Consider the following 17,498-nt stretch of genomic DNA (forward strand, 5'->3'; position numbering starts at 1 on the left):
AATAAATGAAGGATAATGTATTGCAACAAACATGGTATAACTATGTGGCTTTAAAATTCCGAACCAGATAAATGAGAACAAAAATCGAAACAATGTAAAGAAATTGTTGTTACCAATAATTTCTAAATTCTTTTTTTTGGAATGAAAGTCAGTTGGTAAAATAAAAAACAAAAACTACGATGTATTTCAAAAAATAAAACTTTCCAAACATCACTGAAAATTTATCAAAAAACAAGTCACAACAAATTTTCACATCGAATATGACAGGTGACAAGAGAAAAAAAAATTTATATTTCTCTTTTTGTTCAAGAATGTCACTTTTCTCGTTCGGATAAGCCTACAATTTCGTTGAATAGATTAGTCCCTGGCTTGGCCACCAAAATATAGAGGCCCGCTCTTTCCCGTTCTAGCCTACAGTAAGTGTGGAAACAAAAATATAGTGCACCTCCAGCCTCCCTCCGCGAGGGTAATAATTCAAAGCTGTCAAATTGAAAACCCGTTTCACTGTCTCCCCTACTTTTTTGGTGGGTAAGGGGTGTTAAGTAACTCGAAACTAATTGACTGACCACTGTCTCTTGCAACCCGCGAGTGCCTTCCAAAAGATATCTGAAGAAACTCGCTCGACAACTCTTATTTTTCTTTTTCTTTTCTCGTATTCTTTTTCTCGCTTCTTAGAAAAATTTTAGAAATATTTCTTTTTAACTCTAAAGCGGCTTTATTTACACAAATGTTTTATCATTTTATTTAACATGCACTTTTTCTAATTATATCTTGAATTGTTTATTATTTTGATTTAATTATTTTGGGATTTAATAATAACCCAAATATTTAAATTTATAAAATTTTACTATATAGTCATATAAAAGTAATTCATTTAATTTAATTATTCATTTAAAGTAATTATTCATTAAAAAATAAATCTGAAATTTTTCTATAAATAAAATAAAGTTTGTTAAAAAAAAATTTAAATTTATTTGATAACTTGTTTTAAAAATTTTAATGTTAAGAGTTTTATTTTTATTACTTTTTTTTCTTTCAATTACAAAGACAAATGTTTCTTTTTCTTTTTTTACAATTTTTTTAAGGATAGTTACACCGTTTTGAAGCTAATTAAATTCCGCCACTTTAAAAAAATATGTTGACATTTAATCCATTGTTTAAACAAATATGGTTGCTTGCTATGTAAATTCAATTTAGATCTAAAAATTTGAATTTTGCAATTTGAATGAACTAAATTCACCTTCACTAGAAACTAACTTCATTTTAATTATTACTTTTGTCTACTACATTTACTATTCTATAAATATCTCTAAACTAGAATTATGATTCGATCTTAAAAAATAAACACCAGGGATATTTGTTATTTATCACAAGCAAATTGTAACATCAAAATTAAAAATTAATCGATTAAATGATCGCAACATTTTAAATTATATTAATACATATCTGGTTTCCGATTATATCACTAAACTTATTCTAATACTTTAACTCGGATACTATAGCAACTTTATCCACAAACTCATATTCGACATTTTTACTTGCATGATTTCTACTTTATTATTGTTACTTTAAAAACTTATCGCAAAAATATTATTTACAATAATACGTTTTTTTTTTTTTTTTTTTTTTTACTGATCTAAAACAGTTATTTATTATAAATTTATTAAACTGCATATTTTGAGAGAGCATAGTCTTATATGAAGTCTATTTTTTAAAAAAAATATAACTTATTACTTTTTGTTGTTAAACGGTATTAATATTTTCATCAAATAGTACTAAATTATTAAGTAATGTCTTGTGATTACTTTATATAATGAAGGAACGTCATTTTTAATTTTAGGCCTTTAAGTTAAAATTATAATAACCATAATAATTATAACAGAGAATAATGCTAAAAGTGGGTAATAAAAGCACTTTATTTGTAAATGCCGTTAAAAAAAGACATGATAAATAAATAACTTTCAAAGGAATAACTTATTTCGAAGAAGATCCTTAAAAGCTATCTTTGATAAGCTGTGTAATTTTCTAAACGTAAAAGTAAAATTATAGGAAAATTGATTTAAATCTTTCATTTCAGTCTTGCTGGTTCATAAAAAATATCATCGTTTCTGTTGTAAAAATAAATTATAACATTTTCAACTAATAAGCTGAAGTGACAGTTAGTTTAAATTTTCTTTTCTCTAATAGATCATTTCGAAGAATCCTGAAAAACAACAAAATAAAACAATTCTATGTTTTTTTTTATATTTCAAGATTCAGATTTATGAGGCTGCTCACTGTAATAAATATTAAGATTTATCAAAATAATCGATATAAATAAAATAAAAAATTACGATATCGAAATTTTGCGAAAGAAAAGGCATTTATTGATTTTCATTAAAACTAACAACAGATTGAGACAAGTTTCAGTTACAGAATTTTATCAAGTATCAAAATTATCATTATCATTATCAATTTTATACATTCAAAAAGACAGTATATAGATGTAAAAACAAATATAGTACATATAATATCGGTAATCAATATATCTGTAATGCAAAATAATAATTATCTGCAAAATAGTTGTATCAATATCGATGACTATACATGCAAAATTGAAACAAAAAATTAGATTATCTATCATACATACCATAATGAATAGTGCTCCGACCCGATTTCTGTTCGTAAAAATTAATTCAAAAGGGAGAAATCACGATTACCGGTAATAGGGTTTATATTTCAAGGTCAAGTTTTTTTATTAACTTAACGTAATTCTCAGATAATATAGCTATTTATAATTCTTGATGCTATTTATATTCATGATGTTGCTTATTCATTTCCCTCCCCCTATGTTGGTAATTAGTAATTTCATCACAGATTTTAAGACTTTATGCTGAGGTTTACAACTAATTTCATCTTATCATTTCATTTTTTCTGCTTTAGTTTCTCTGACAAATCTCAAATGCTTGTTTCTTGTTATTTCTTTATTCAAGATTGCTTGATCACTTTTCCTTCTTCTCACTGTTAATTTTGAATCAATTCTGAATCAATAATAATAATAATTTTGAATCAATAATGATGCATCTATTATTGAAAATTTATTTGTAATTATTCATGAGATCTCGTTCTAGAAACGTTTAAAATAGAATTTAAAAAAAACAAACTACAAACTTATTTCAATAATAATTTTTATCTGAAAGATTTATGAGAATTGCGAAAAATATATTGTTTATTAGTAATTTAATCATGTAATTTTTAGGCGTAGAACGAATTAATAACTAAAAGAATGTAAATTTTTGTTTACTGTAATCCTATTTTTCTGTCACTTTTGCACGTTTCATGCGTTTGGTGCTCAATCTCCAAATCTTTTGTCAAAATTTCAAAAGTTATTTGACGTTCTAACAAAATATTTTACAGCTCATTTTATTTATATGTAACAAAAAGTCGAACGCTATACACTTAGAATGAATTAGAAATAAAAATATTTTTTTTAACTAAATTTATTGCAACACCTGGTTAAAAATTATAAGAATATCAAACATAGATAATCCTGAAAGCAAAAAATTTATGCTTCAAACAAATCATAAAGTAAATTTCGAATTTAGAACTCGTTGTAAGTATCTTGCACGATTGAAAATAAAGTATACAAAATTTATCTTTTGACAAAAAGGGAAAGTGACTATGAAAATTATTTCACTTATTAATTGGACGAAAAAGTTAACATTGTCCAATTAACTACTCTGAAAAATTGCTAACTAAAATTATAAACTTGGTTATTTTCTCTTAAATTGAAATTGTTGCAGTCGAGTTGAATGCAATTTTTTCAAAGAATCATTAAATGGCTTTTAAGAAATATTATTTACGTAAAAGAGATTACCCAGATTTTATAATTAAACCATCTAAATTTTTTATTTTTATAAATAAAAATAATTTCATGAACAGAAATATGACTTTCCAAGAGATTCATAAAAAGAAATGAGATTGAAAATATTGACACTTAGATTTGGAAAATAAAAAGATCCAAAACCAATTTCCATACTCATGAGTTCCTATCTGGTCTCTCCCCTCCTCCCTCTAAACGAAATAGTTTAATGGGCTCAATATGATACTGAAAGGAGTCGGATGACCAGCTTTCTTCCATGGTCGATTTTGAAAAGATGGTTTTACGATGACGTGTTGCAGATGTTCCCTTTTATAAATTGTCTCTCTTCGGTTTAACTTTTTTTTTTTAATCGACAATCAAAGAAGACAAAAATTTAAATTTACAGAAGATGAATGAGGTGTTTCTTAATAATTTGATTAGATATTAATTAAATTGGTAAAATCTATAAGATTTGTTTTTATTTGTTTTTCTATTTATATTTATTCATCTATTTATTTATAATAATCAATTATTTGAATTCTAATGAGCATTAGTTTTTTTAATTATCAGTCTTCCTACTATATGCTAAGTATGTTTATTTGTTTAATGTCCCTGGTAGATTTTTAATCATTAACCTTTCATAGCATACATTAAAAATATTTCTGGAAGCTTAAAGTTTGAATCCGTGTAGATTGTCAATCATAAGAATGCTAGAGCACTAAACTTTTTATTTGCAAAAATGTTTCTAAGTTGGAGAGAAGAAGACATATTAGGCTAACTAAATTTATTCAATTAATATTATTAATGAAACATAACTTGTGTTTCTTTTTTTCTAAGTATATATATAAAGAGTTTTACTCACAATAGTTTACTCAAATCAACAGTACGACAATACTAATTGTATTGTCATCACTTTTTCTCTATAAAAGTTTTTGTGCTGTACTACTTTATTGTAGAAATTATAACAAACGAATGTTTTTATTGCCATTTCAGTGAAAATTCTTAGGATATTTCAGATTTACTTTTTAGAATGTGACTTTTGAAAATAATCTTTGATGCCTTACATAACATTACGCAAATTAATTAGCTGTCACATTCATACGAAAAAGTTCAGTGTTTTTTTTCTGTAAATATTTAAAAATTTTTTTTAGCCTTTGTATACCAGCGGGACTTTTTAATCCCACTAACACCAATTCTGTAGCATTTAAACAGAACAAAATAACCCATCTGAACAAATATCTCCCTACAGAAATCTGATTTTCCGTTTATCACTAATTATTGACACCACGCGATTATTTGAAGTTGAACTTCATCTATGGTTATGGAACTATTTAGTTATTGATATTTCGTTCGAGGACGACATTTTATGGTTTTTAAATTTCATTCCTTAATTTTCAGCTTTCGATCTCGTTAAAATTTGCAAGTAGTACGTCTTTCATATTTTTTATTGATTTATTAACATTTTCAAACAGTTATAAGTAATAAATTTTCTACTTTAATTAAAATTTTATAAAATGGTTTAAGTCCCAAATTGATTTTTTTTATAAAAAACGAGGAAGTAATATTGGATATTAAATATATATTTGTAGAAGTTTAAAATTGATATTATTTAGTGGGACAAAAGATATTCGCAATTTTTTGATAGTTTTTTAATAATACGGTAAATAAAAGGTTAATGTCTTTAGAAGCAGGGTTGGGTTTTTGACGTCAAAAAGTGGTTTTTGACATGACAAGGGTATAATACTGGTTTAAACCGTCAAAAACCCGTCAAAAATGTCAAAAACTAAAGTTTGCCAAAAAAATATATAAACTTCAAAACTACCAACAATTGCCATGCATTATATTGAAATTTAATTATACTTTAGGTAATCAGCAGGTTTTAAAATATTTTTAATTAAAATTAAGGTAAAATAACAGATTTAAAATCTCAAAAATTTATATTCAAATGCATGTGCAGAAAAATTTTGCACAAAATTTTTTTAAATATTTATATTTTGAAAAAAAAAATTTTTTTTTGATACTTAAGAAAATTAAAAGTTTATTACTATGCATTTTTGACATATAAGGAACATATAACTAATATTTATAAGGAACTTACAAGTTATGTTGTATAAATACAAACTTGATACAAGTGTATGAAAAAAAATTTTAATGTTATACCGAATATCTTTATTATCCAGTATGTTAATTTGAATTTAAAAGTAGTTATATTTGTGAATAATGATAAATATAATTCATATTGTTTATTATATTTATTTATAATTATTACACTTATCATTTTAAAACAATTCTTACCTCTTAATTTTTCCCCCTACTTGTATTAAGAATAAAAAATAATGCATATCTTGAAAGCAAGAAGTAATTATTCAACAGCTGAATATTTAGATATTCAACAAAACTATGTATATAGTATTCAGCAAAATGAAATTCGCAAGTATTTGGATAAACTAAATTTTCAGCATAGTAAATGAATAGGCTGAATATACTGTAAATCGACACTAACTACTCTGTGTATTTAACAGAAAGCACTTAAATTTGTATTGTCTTATGTTAAAAGATTATTAAGAAGATTTAAAAGAATATTAAAAAGATTTTTCTTTAAAAGATGTCTAATGTGCAAAACTGCTAATGTTTATATTTAAAAATGTCTAATTTTTAGTATAATCTATACTATACACTAAATTTGGTTATAAATAAATTTCTTAATAATATCACTGCAGATTTTCAATAACACATGAAAATGAATACATAATATTACAAAAGATGTGAGCTTTCAAAAGTACAAGATTTTGGTTACTATTCAAAATATAAGTGTTCCTTCAAAATTTAAAATTTATTTTTTCTAGAACATATTTAGAAACACTATCCTTTATAAAAAATATATAAATTTTATGTATTAATTAAATTTCACATATGAATATAGGTTTTTGACATTTTCGACATTTTTGACAGTGAGGTTTTTGACGTGACGGTTTAAACCATGGTTTAAACTGTCAAAAACTGTCACATGTCAAAAACCTGCCAACCCTGTTTAGAAGTATTTATATTAATTAGAATTCCACTCTTTTTTATCGTATGAGTGGAATATTATACTATGTGGAGTGGAATATAATTATAGAAACTTTGAATTTTAATTTATAGAAAATAAGTCTAAAAGTAGATGAGAAATTTTTTAATGCAATAATTTGAACTTGTGAGTGGTTGTGCCCATTGATACCTTAAATAACTTATTATATACTAGCTGAAATAGGAGTTAATTTTGAAATGGAGAATAAGCACAAATAGTAGTGTCTTCAACTTTTGAGACACACATAGTTTTAATATCATTTTTATTTATCCTATGTTTCGCTTATTTTTTTCCATGTTATTTCAAGGAATATATTAAATAAAAATAACCTATTTAAAGCTTTTTTTTTTTCATATCATTTTAAAGAAATGAAATCTATTGAAGCATACCTAACTTCCAATGTGGTGAACCGGGATAGAATCCCAGTCATGACTGGTCGATGCGAATTCCTATCTAACATTGGGAGGTTTTCGTGTTTTTCCTCTCCTTGTAACCCAAATGCGGGTTAGTTTCCTTCAAAAAGTCTTTCACGAAGGTAAATTTTCTCCCAATACTTGATCGAAAAATTCCCTTGTCATTTGGATTGGATTCAAAATAAAAAGACTACGAAGTTAAGCATTAATATTCGTAATTGGGTCGGCAGTTTCACGACATTTATAAAAAAAAATTACAAAAAAGCATTCCTATCTGTAAGAATATTTAGTCCAAAGTTTGATACCAACATGTGGAGCGTTAAAACAAGAGTATTAAAATCATTTTAATAAATGTTCTACCAAATACACATCACGCGCAATAATTTAATTTTTATACGGAAATTTTAATTCCACATCATTTTAAATTTTTTTTCAATTTTTGAAGAACACTTTTCTGCATGTCCTAAAGTTTATAACATTTTGACGAAGGGCTGAGCAAAAAAATTTTTCTACAACAAGGACTGTAAATTCCTGTAATAAAAAAATTGGACTTTCTTATATTAATATCCTTTATTATATTTAACTTCCAAATTTTCAATTTAACTTTATTTAAAACTTCACTTTTTTAAATTTTGCTTTCTTAAATTTAGCTTTCTAATATTTTAATAAACTATAATTAGATTAATTAAAGTTAATTCCGTCATTGTTTGCAGTGCAAAAATTTTTTCTCAGAAAACACTTCTCTGGGAATGGCTAATAGGGGCATGGAAGAGAAATTAAAATAACACATTGCTCACATACTTTATTCTACCAATGTAAAAGAACGAAAAAATGTGAAGAAAAATTATATTATACACTTTTAATGTGAATTTGAAAAATTTCTCGCTATTAAATACTTAAGTAATTGCATAATTACTACCCTTAATATATATTTTTAGAATCTTGCAAAAAAAAAAGTGTTAAAAAGTATACATTTGGAATGACAAATTAATGTTCAAGCAATAATAATAAAAAAAAAAAAAAAAAAAAAAGCAATAGTTTCAAAATCTAGTGAAATACAACAAAGGAATCAGGACTGAAAACATCAAAACGAATTTGATTGCCTGATGTAACAAAGAGAAGCTTAACTCTAAATATTACAACTTAATTTTTAAATTATCACGATGAAATTTCGTGGTGTTTATAATAATCACAGTTCGAATTCTTTCTATTTCCCCTGGCAATCAAACTGGTTTTAATATTTTCAGTCTTACCTTCTTCAGCAGTGATTCATTGTATTTTGATATCGTTTGTATTTTTCTCCCGTAAATATTATATGTGTCCACTAATGTTCTTTTACTTCATTTTTTTAAAAAATTTCTAAAAATTCAATAAAGGATTTTATTACTTAACACCTTACATATACATATGTTCATATTTTTCTTCGTTTACTGAATTGAATAGAAATTTCACAATACAGGGCTAAGTGCTTGGTCATGGTTGGAGGATGTGCGTTCTTGAGTACTAGCTTATTTTACTTTATTTTTTTTTACCGTGGAAAAACAAATTATCCCAGCCATTAGAGTAGTTAAAACTATTTATAAGATGGAAAAATTGCACCACTTTACGTTTATATTTAATGTAAATGTTTTTTAAGACGACAAATGAGTGTACGACAGATTTTTTTTTTAAAAAAAAGGAAAAGAAAAGATTAGGTTTTTTTCATATTGTATATTGGTCTTTATAGTTTCGACTTTATAGTATAGTGGAAGATCTTTACGTCATTATCTTGATTTAATTAAACTCACTATTTCAAAAGCTAAATATTTTGATTCTAAAATATCTTTAAAAAAAAAGAAGAAGAAAAAAATTACAAAAAAAGGGGGAGGGAGATAATATATTTAAAAAATAAATTCTACTCTCAAAATTAGTAAAATGCAAGAAAAATATTACTTCTAAATAAATAAAATTTATACGAAAGGAACGAATTAACAGCGAATATATTTTTCATAATACATTATAAGCTTATAAATGAAAAGTAAGCTATCGATTTTTAAAACGCCGTCCCCGTACCAGTTCTTCAAAAGGGCAGTGTGAGAAAAAGATTTCCAAAAGAATGTGAACAGAGTAAAAGTATTTCAGAGAGAGAGGGAGGAAGACCCCCAACAGAGAAGATTAGTCACGGTGAAACCGCAGTCGTATGAGCTTGGGGGAGAAAGTTGCTTCCCTCCCTTAGCCAAAGGTAGAAAGTGACTTGAGTTTCAAAGCCAATATTGCAAAAAGTAATAAAGATCAAAAAATTTGACCCACATTTTCGTGGATAGGAAAGATTGAAAAAATTATTAGTATTTTTTTTAAATTGATTACTCCGATTCTTAAACAAGAAAAATCGGTTCAAAGTGTGAGAAGCCCGCCATAGACTTTACATGTTAAAAGCAGAATTGAGGAGTCTGCTTGGTGCAACACTTTTCTCCCGGCAACCACGATTCATGACCCTGATTTTCTGCTCTTTTGGGAATGCCGTCTTATATCATTGTTTGCCAAGGTCCCTGGATACGTCAGATTAAACTCAAAAAGTTCACGCAGTTGTTATAGGAGTTTCATAGATAAGAGGAACCCGCAAGAGGAAGTGAAAGTCCTATCCTTCCGGTGGCAACGAAAAATGGGTTACTTTTTTCAATCATTGTGGCGACTTTTTCTATCTGTTAAATCGCCACATCGCCAGTGTTCGTGTACATGTTTGTTGTGATGGCTTGTTAATTTCACGTGCCGAAATTTTACTGCATGGAATAGAAATCTAATTTGTTGTGGTAAATAAATATTATTAATATGTTAGTTTTATACATTTATTTTTAACTAATTAAATTTTAAAACATTGCATGAATGTTAATATATTACGTTCTATAAAACGTAAACATCTTTCACGTGTTATTTTCCATTGAGAATGAATTTTATAATTCTTTCATATTGGAAAATTTATTCTGTTTAAAATATAAATGTTTTGATCATTAAGAATGTTTTAGATAAATCAGCGGTAATATATAAAAAATGAGCTTGCATAAATTTTTGGAAATTATATAGTCTGTTATTTATGTATAATACAGGGTTTAAGCTGAGTCTAAAAATTCATTAGCTAAAATCTGAAAAAAAGTTTTAGCAAAATGCTAAAATGCCATTAGGCTTATAAAATTACTTTATATCAAACAAGTACTGTAAGTTATCTGACAAAGAATAACTTAATGTACAAGAATATCAAAAAGAATACCTATAACAAAAAAAAACACATTTATTATTTATCAAAACATTTTGGTTTATAATTAACAATCTTCCTTTCTTTCATGTTTGCCCATTTTACAAATGCTTCTTGAAAGTTAAATGCACTTTCAGGGCCCTCAATATTAATCATTAACAAATTGTTTACATGGTTGATTAACAACCTGTTTCGAATATTAGTTTTAATCAAATTAAGGCAGCTAAAGCCCCTTTCACAGTCAACAGTGCGCATTGGTATTGTTGCACAATACTCTGTAACAGAAGTTATTAATGGGTACTGTTCAGACACATCATTGGTATATAAAAGTAAAAGTAATTCATTAAATGACATGTTTTTACATCGTTGCATTAAGATGTGTTTAAATAATCCCCATTCACAAAGTAATTCAGTTTCTGTAAACTGAAAATCTTTTCTGTGAGATTCCGAAAACAAATTGAAAATGCAACGGATTTCCTTTACACCATAATGCTGTAATTCTTCCGAACTATGGGGCATCCTGCTAGGTATAAATATATTGAACATTTCGATTTTATCCAAATCTCCCAATCTATCAGTAATATTTTCAATGATACAGTTTAAAAAATTGTGCATCAAATTGCGGAATCTTTCCCTCTGTTTCAGTCCATCTAAAATTATATGGCCCTGAAACTCAAATTTTTCACTTTCCTTCTTAGGCACATCATCTAAAAAACTCATATAATGAGTGCCGGTGCCATTTTTTATTTCTTCTAAACTTGAAATACAAGCCTTCATACTTGATTGAACATATTCAAAATTTAAATTAGATTTTTGAAATATGAGGCTTAATTTATTAATGTTGAACATGATATCATTCATGATGGCAGTGGTTGCTAAAAACAAAAAAGTAGTTATATTTTTTAACAACCCTTGAGCAACAGGACGTTTGTCTTCCATTAAAACACTAACAAGAGCTTGCCAGTTGCAATCCAGAGCTGTAACTGAATTCCCCAAAGACAACCACCGAGTTGTTGATAACTTTATGAATTTCCTTGATTTTTGTTCAAGGCAGGGTTGGGTTTTTGACGTCAAAAAGTGGTTTTTGACATGACAAGGGTATAATACTGGTTTAAACCGTCAAAAACCCGTCAAAAATGTCTAAAACTAAAGTTTGCCAAGAAAATATATAAACTTCAAAACTACCAACAGTTGCCATGCATTAAATTGAAATTTAATTATACTATAGGTAATCAGCAGGTTTTAAAATATTTTTTATATAAAATTAAGGTAAAATAACAGATTTAAAATCTCAGAAATTTATATTCAAATGCATGTGCAGAAAAACTTTGCACAAATTTTTTTTAAATATTTATATTTCGAAAAAAAAAATTTTTTTTTTTGATACTTAAGAAAATTAAAAGTTTATTACTATGCATTTTTGACATATAAGGAACATATAACTAATATTTATAAGGAACTTACAAGTTATGTGGTATAAATACAAACTTGATACAAGTGTATGAAAAAAATTTTTAATGTTATACCGAATATCTTTATTATCCAGTATGTTAATTTGAATTTAAAAGTAGTTATATTTGTGAATAATTATAAATATAATTCATATTGTTTATTATATTTATTTATAATTATTACACTTATCATTTTAAAACAATTTTTACCTCTTAATTTTTTTCCCCCACTTGTATTAAGAATACAAATAATGCATATCTTGAAAGCAAGAAGTAATTATTCAACAGCTGAATATTTAGATATTCAACAAAACTATATAGTATTCAGCAAAATGAAATTCACAAGTATTTGGATAAACTAAATTTTCAGCATAGTAAATGAATAGGCTGAATATACTGTAAATCGACACTAACTACTCTGTGTATTTAACAGAAAGCACTTAAATTTGTATTGTCTTATGTTAAAAAGATTATTAAGAAGATTTAAAAGAATATTAAAAAGATTTTTCTTTAAAAGATGTCTAATGTACAAAACTGCTAATGTTTATCTTTAAAAATGTCTAATTTTTAGTATATTCTATACTATACACTAAATTTGGTTATAAATAAATTTCTTAATATCACTGCAGATTTTCAATAACACATGAAAATGAATACATAATATTACAAAAGATGTGAGCTTTCAAAAGTACAAGATTTTGGTTACTATTCAAAATATAAGTGTTTCTTCAAAATTTTAAATTAATTTTTTCTAGAACATATTTAGAAACACTATCCTTTAAAAAATATATAAATTTTATGTATTAATTAAATTTCACATATGAATATAGGTTTTTGACATTTTTGACAGTGAGGTTTTTGACGTGACGGTTTAAACCATGGTTTAAACTGTCAAAAACTGTCACATGTCAAAAACCTGCCAACCCTGGTTCAAGGATATCTTGAACATTCTTCAATCGCCTAGTATTTGCAGGGGAGCATTCAAAATAAGAGTGAATTCTTTTTATTATGTCCTGAAACTTTACCAGGTAAGCATTCTCAGACGCTGCTTAGCTCACGGCTAATGCTAGCCTATGTGCCACACAATGTACTGAAATTAAATGCGGATTTTGGTTTTTGAACAGAGCAGCAACCACCGCTCCAACACCAGTCATAACGCTAGCGTCATGGTTCTTCTTGCGAAAGATATTTAGATTTTTTCTCCTTCTTGTTTGATCAAGTTTTTTCATGGATGTTAGCGTCATGGTTTTTCGCGGAAACTTTTTTTTTTAATGGAATTTAGTAAAATCCTTTAGCAAAAATGCGAAAATGCTTTGTTGAATTTTAGCATTTTTGAGGGGTCTTTTCGCATTTTGCGAAAAAAGCTACCGTAGCGGAAACCCTGGTATAATAATAAATGAACTTATACAGAGAGAAATGCTTGTGTGTTGTACTGTTTGTCATTAAAATTAAGGAACGATGCTAAAATTTATATAATGTCTAGTTTATAATAAGGAATGTTGAAATATGAAGGTTGCATTTTTTAGGATAGCTGTATTAAGAAGAAGTGGTGATTAAAGTTACAAGTATTTTAAATCTTCAAATCATCTTTAAATATTTCAAAATTGATAGATGAGTATTTTTTGTCTGTGTGAGAAGTTTATCCTTTTTGACATAGTAATACTTTAATGCATAGTATTTTTAATGTTACTTTTTTTCTCTAGTGGTTCATGATTCACGTACAGGAAAGACTGGAAGCATCTCTGTGTACCAAATACAGTTGTCTGATTGTGGAGAAGATAAACTTGGTGAAACAGTAGCTAGAGAACTGCCTATTTAGATAGTTTATTAAACTTTCTATATAGATGTTTTTAAAATGGTTATCTTTTTATTGTTTCTCCAAGCTCGGTATAACAACTAAAGCTTATTTGCAAACTTAACTAGATGTTAATTACTTTCTAGGTTAAGTCGTTCATTAGCATTTTCAAGTACTTATAAGTTTAAGATTGTTCTAAAAAAACTTATTATTACATTAGCTGTATTTTTTACCTCTTACTGCTATTAATTTTGCATTGATGACAACAATAAAAATTACGTTCCATTTTTACAGACTCCTGAAACTGGTAAGTTCCCTTTTTTGAGTAAAACATTGCAGTTTAATCAAAATATTTTTAGTTTAATTTTGATCTTTAATGATATGAAAGTTTTCTGTAATGCATATAAAATCAGCTTATCTTCTAGAAATATTATATATTTATATTATCAATTATTGATAATTTGACATTTATGTGGATATATTTATAAGTATTTGGAGTTTTCATTATTCTCCTTTTGTTAGTTGTGTACATATATTCATATCATGAAATATAATCCTAAGTTCTGATTTTTCGTAATTATACAATATTTAATCTGCAGTTTGGGAGTAAGGTTATTGTTTCTAATTTATAAAAATTTAAGTACTGTTTTTGAAATTGCACATGATTAAATGATCAAGTCATTGATGATAATTTAAGTTCTTTATTGTAGGGTTAAAGTACAGTTTGTTAAAAGTAAAATTAATTTTGTGTATGAAATGAAAAAAGCAGGTATAATGTATCAAACATATGCATGCTCTTATTGTCTGCTGTTTAAGTTATGTATTAATTTCACAGCCTATGTATAAACTCTTATATAGCCTTTTTGTATGGTACCATTTTTGTGTAATGAGCTTTAGTTATGGGATGAAAGTTATAACAATTGCGTTTTATGAATGTTTTTAATTGTGTAAAAGCTAGTTATTGGGACATCTATCAGAACAGATGTCAGTAAGCACATTTGCATAAGTATTACTAATTCATAATGAAACAAACCTCATCGTCAGAAATCGGGTCAAAACTTTTTTTCTTCTAAAATGCTCAATTTATTCAAAATTTTCTTTTTAAATATATTATATTAATAGAATCTTTTAAATATATTTGATTAATTAAATGCCTATTAATATTCAAAATTATGAGTAAACATAACACATAGAATTTTAAGTATGACAGCAATTTTAACTGGAAAATATTGCAATTTTTATATTTTGATAACTAGAAAAATCTTTAAAATTCCCTTTTGTGTCAATTATTTAGTACATTCTGCAACAGTTATGAAATTTATATTATTTCGTGAAATCTACTGGATTTTTTTCCTATCCGTGTTGTCAGCTATGATTTCGCAATTTTTCAGAGGAGAGTTTCGTCAATTTCAAATATAGTTATTAAGGTTTATACTTGCTTATGTATGTGAAACTTTTTTTTTCATAGGCTGGTAATTTATTTAAAGTGGAAAATCTATGCAATGAAATTCTCTAAACCACATTAACTTTCACTGGTGTAAACAATAAAAATTGCAGTTAAGAATTTCTGCAATAACGCAAGAACAATGAACTATTTTCATAATTTGTCTAATTATTTAGGCAATTAAGTTCAGAACAATATTTAGGTAAATGTATTTCCTTAAATGTCTTTCTATTTTTAAGTCTACTCTACTTGATTAAGCAAACTAAAGTTGATAAATTTATTGTGTTATATTAGTTGTTACGCTCTCAAAAATTTAAATTTTTTTTTCTGTAAATGCTTAACCACGTATTTATGTGTCTAAATATTTGAATCTAAAAATTATATTAAGCATTTATAGCTTGTCTTTCTCAAACTAATATTACTGCCATGCTTAGTAGGTAAGTTTAAGGATATGTCCAATGTTCTGTTTGAAACAAAATACTATAAAATGCTAAGACACATGTTTCAAGTTTTTTTTTTAAATATATTGTTTTAATAAAGTTTGAAAAATTTACTATTAAGCCTATAAGTAATATTTTAGAGTTGTGAATACCTAATTAAAATTATGAGTAGGCTTTAAATGAATGGCAAATATTATTCTGAATTTTTGTTTTATTTTCAATGGCACTTCATTTGTGAATGTTTTTTTTTTTTTTACTGATTTAATTTTTTTTTCTTTTGAAAACCCAAACGAAATTTAATATTTTTTTCTTTTCTTCTGAACTAGTTTCTTTAAGCATGTAAAATATAACATTAAAAGTTAATAAAATAGATTTTCATATAAAATTATTGAGTGAATTATATTAAACTTCCATTTTTAAATTAGATGTTTCTTGTAAATGACAGTTTCTTGCATTGGGTAGATTTACATAATCAGTTTTTTCTAGCCTGACAAGAGTTTACCAATCCTGGTATGTATTTGAATATAATTCCCATGCAGGGTTTAAGCTGAGTCTAAAAATTCATTAGCAAAAAAGCTAAAATCTGAAAAAAAGTTTTAGCAAAATGCTAAAATGCCATTAGGCTTATAAAATTACTTTATATCAAACAAGTACTGTAAGTTATCTGACAAAGAATAGCTTAATGTACAAGAATATCAAAAAGAATACCTATAACCAAAAAAAAAAACACATTTATTATTTATCAAAACATTTTGGTTTATAATTAACAATCTTCCTTTCTTTCATGTTTGCCCATTTTACAAATGCTTCTTGAAAGTTAAATGCACTTTCAGGGCCCTCAATATTAATCATTAATAATCTAGCCATTTTTGTTGATCGCTATGCTTCATCTCGTTTGATCACGTTTTTTTCGTGAACGCTAGCGTCATGGTTCTTCTTGCGAAAGATATTTAGATTTTTTCTCCTTGTTTGATCAAGTTTTTTTCATGGATGTTAGCGTCATGGTTTTTCGCGGAAGCTTTTTTTTAATGGAATTTAGTTTAAATCCTTTAGCAAAAATGCGAAAATGCTTTGTTGAATTTTAGCATTTTTGAGGGTTCTTTTCGCATTTTGCGAAAAAAGCTACCGTAGCGGAAACCCTGTTCCCATGTTTGAAGAAGCTACCACTAAGTAATAATTTTTAAAACCGTTGTATGAAGGAAAGAATCCTTTTGTGCAAAATTCTTATTTATATTTGTATCTAAAACTATTGTTTGTATGCTTATTAATACATTTATTTGAGATTATTAATTTAGGTGAAGTGTATTTAAGTTGAAGTCTTATCAAAAATGTGATGTCTGTCTGCTGAAATTTCAGAAAAATGGAAAACTGTGACAACTATTTTATTAAATAAAGTTTGAAATTGTTCATATGACCAGTAGTAATTTTGACTTCTTTCATTCATTATAGCTTCATACTTAAGAAAAAGTTTATTTAAGTATGAAATTATTTATTAAGTAAAAATTCATACCCAATGCAGCTACAAGAAGTTGATTACAGTATCTTTGTACAATAAATAAATAAAATTAGTAAAGATATTTGTATTTTTTATTTTTATAATGCTTAAAATATTTCATTAAAAAAATCTACTGGGATATGTTTTGAGTTATCAATTTGAAATATGAAAACAGTGTGTAAATATCAATTTGCGATATCTACCAACTTAAAATTCTACACTTTTAAATTCTATTAATTTTTATTGCAATTTTTCAGAAAAATTTTCTGTCCTATTTTCCTTATCAATATTAAGTACATTTTTTAAGCGTTTGATCTTCAGGT

The 17,498-nt window shown here is 26.3% G+C and overlaps 1 protein-coding gene and 1 long non-coding RNA gene across 2 annotated transcripts in view; one reads left to right on the forward strand and one right to left on the reverse strand.

The window, feature by feature from the left end:
- Positions 1-636, reverse strand: part of CycJ (Cyclin J) — an 18,308-nt gene extending 17,672 nt beyond the window's left edge. Inside the window, exon 1 of the mRNA XM_016053374.5 lies at positions 114-636. The gene's annotated coding sequence lies outside the window, so the exon portion shown is untranslated. The remainder of the gene's footprint in view (positions 1-113) is intronic.
- Positions 211-17,094, forward strand: LOC147803013 (uncharacterized). The gene is made up of 4 exons (XR_015430052.1): positions 211-360; positions 9,846-10,110; positions 14,091-14,103; positions 16,976-17,094. It is a non-coding gene; the product is annotated as an uncharacterized LOC147803013 (long non-coding RNA).
- Positions 17,095-17,498: the final 404 nt, after the last annotated feature.

The sequence above is a fragment of the Parasteatoda tepidariorum genome, chromosome 10 (assembly GCF_982258835.1).
Source record: "Parasteatoda tepidariorum strain Cologne lab strain chromosome 10, Ptep-v5.0, whole genome shotgun sequence".
In the NCBI taxonomy this organism is placed as follows: Eukaryota; Metazoa; Arthropoda; class Arachnida; order Araneae; family Theridiidae; genus Parasteatoda; species Parasteatoda tepidariorum.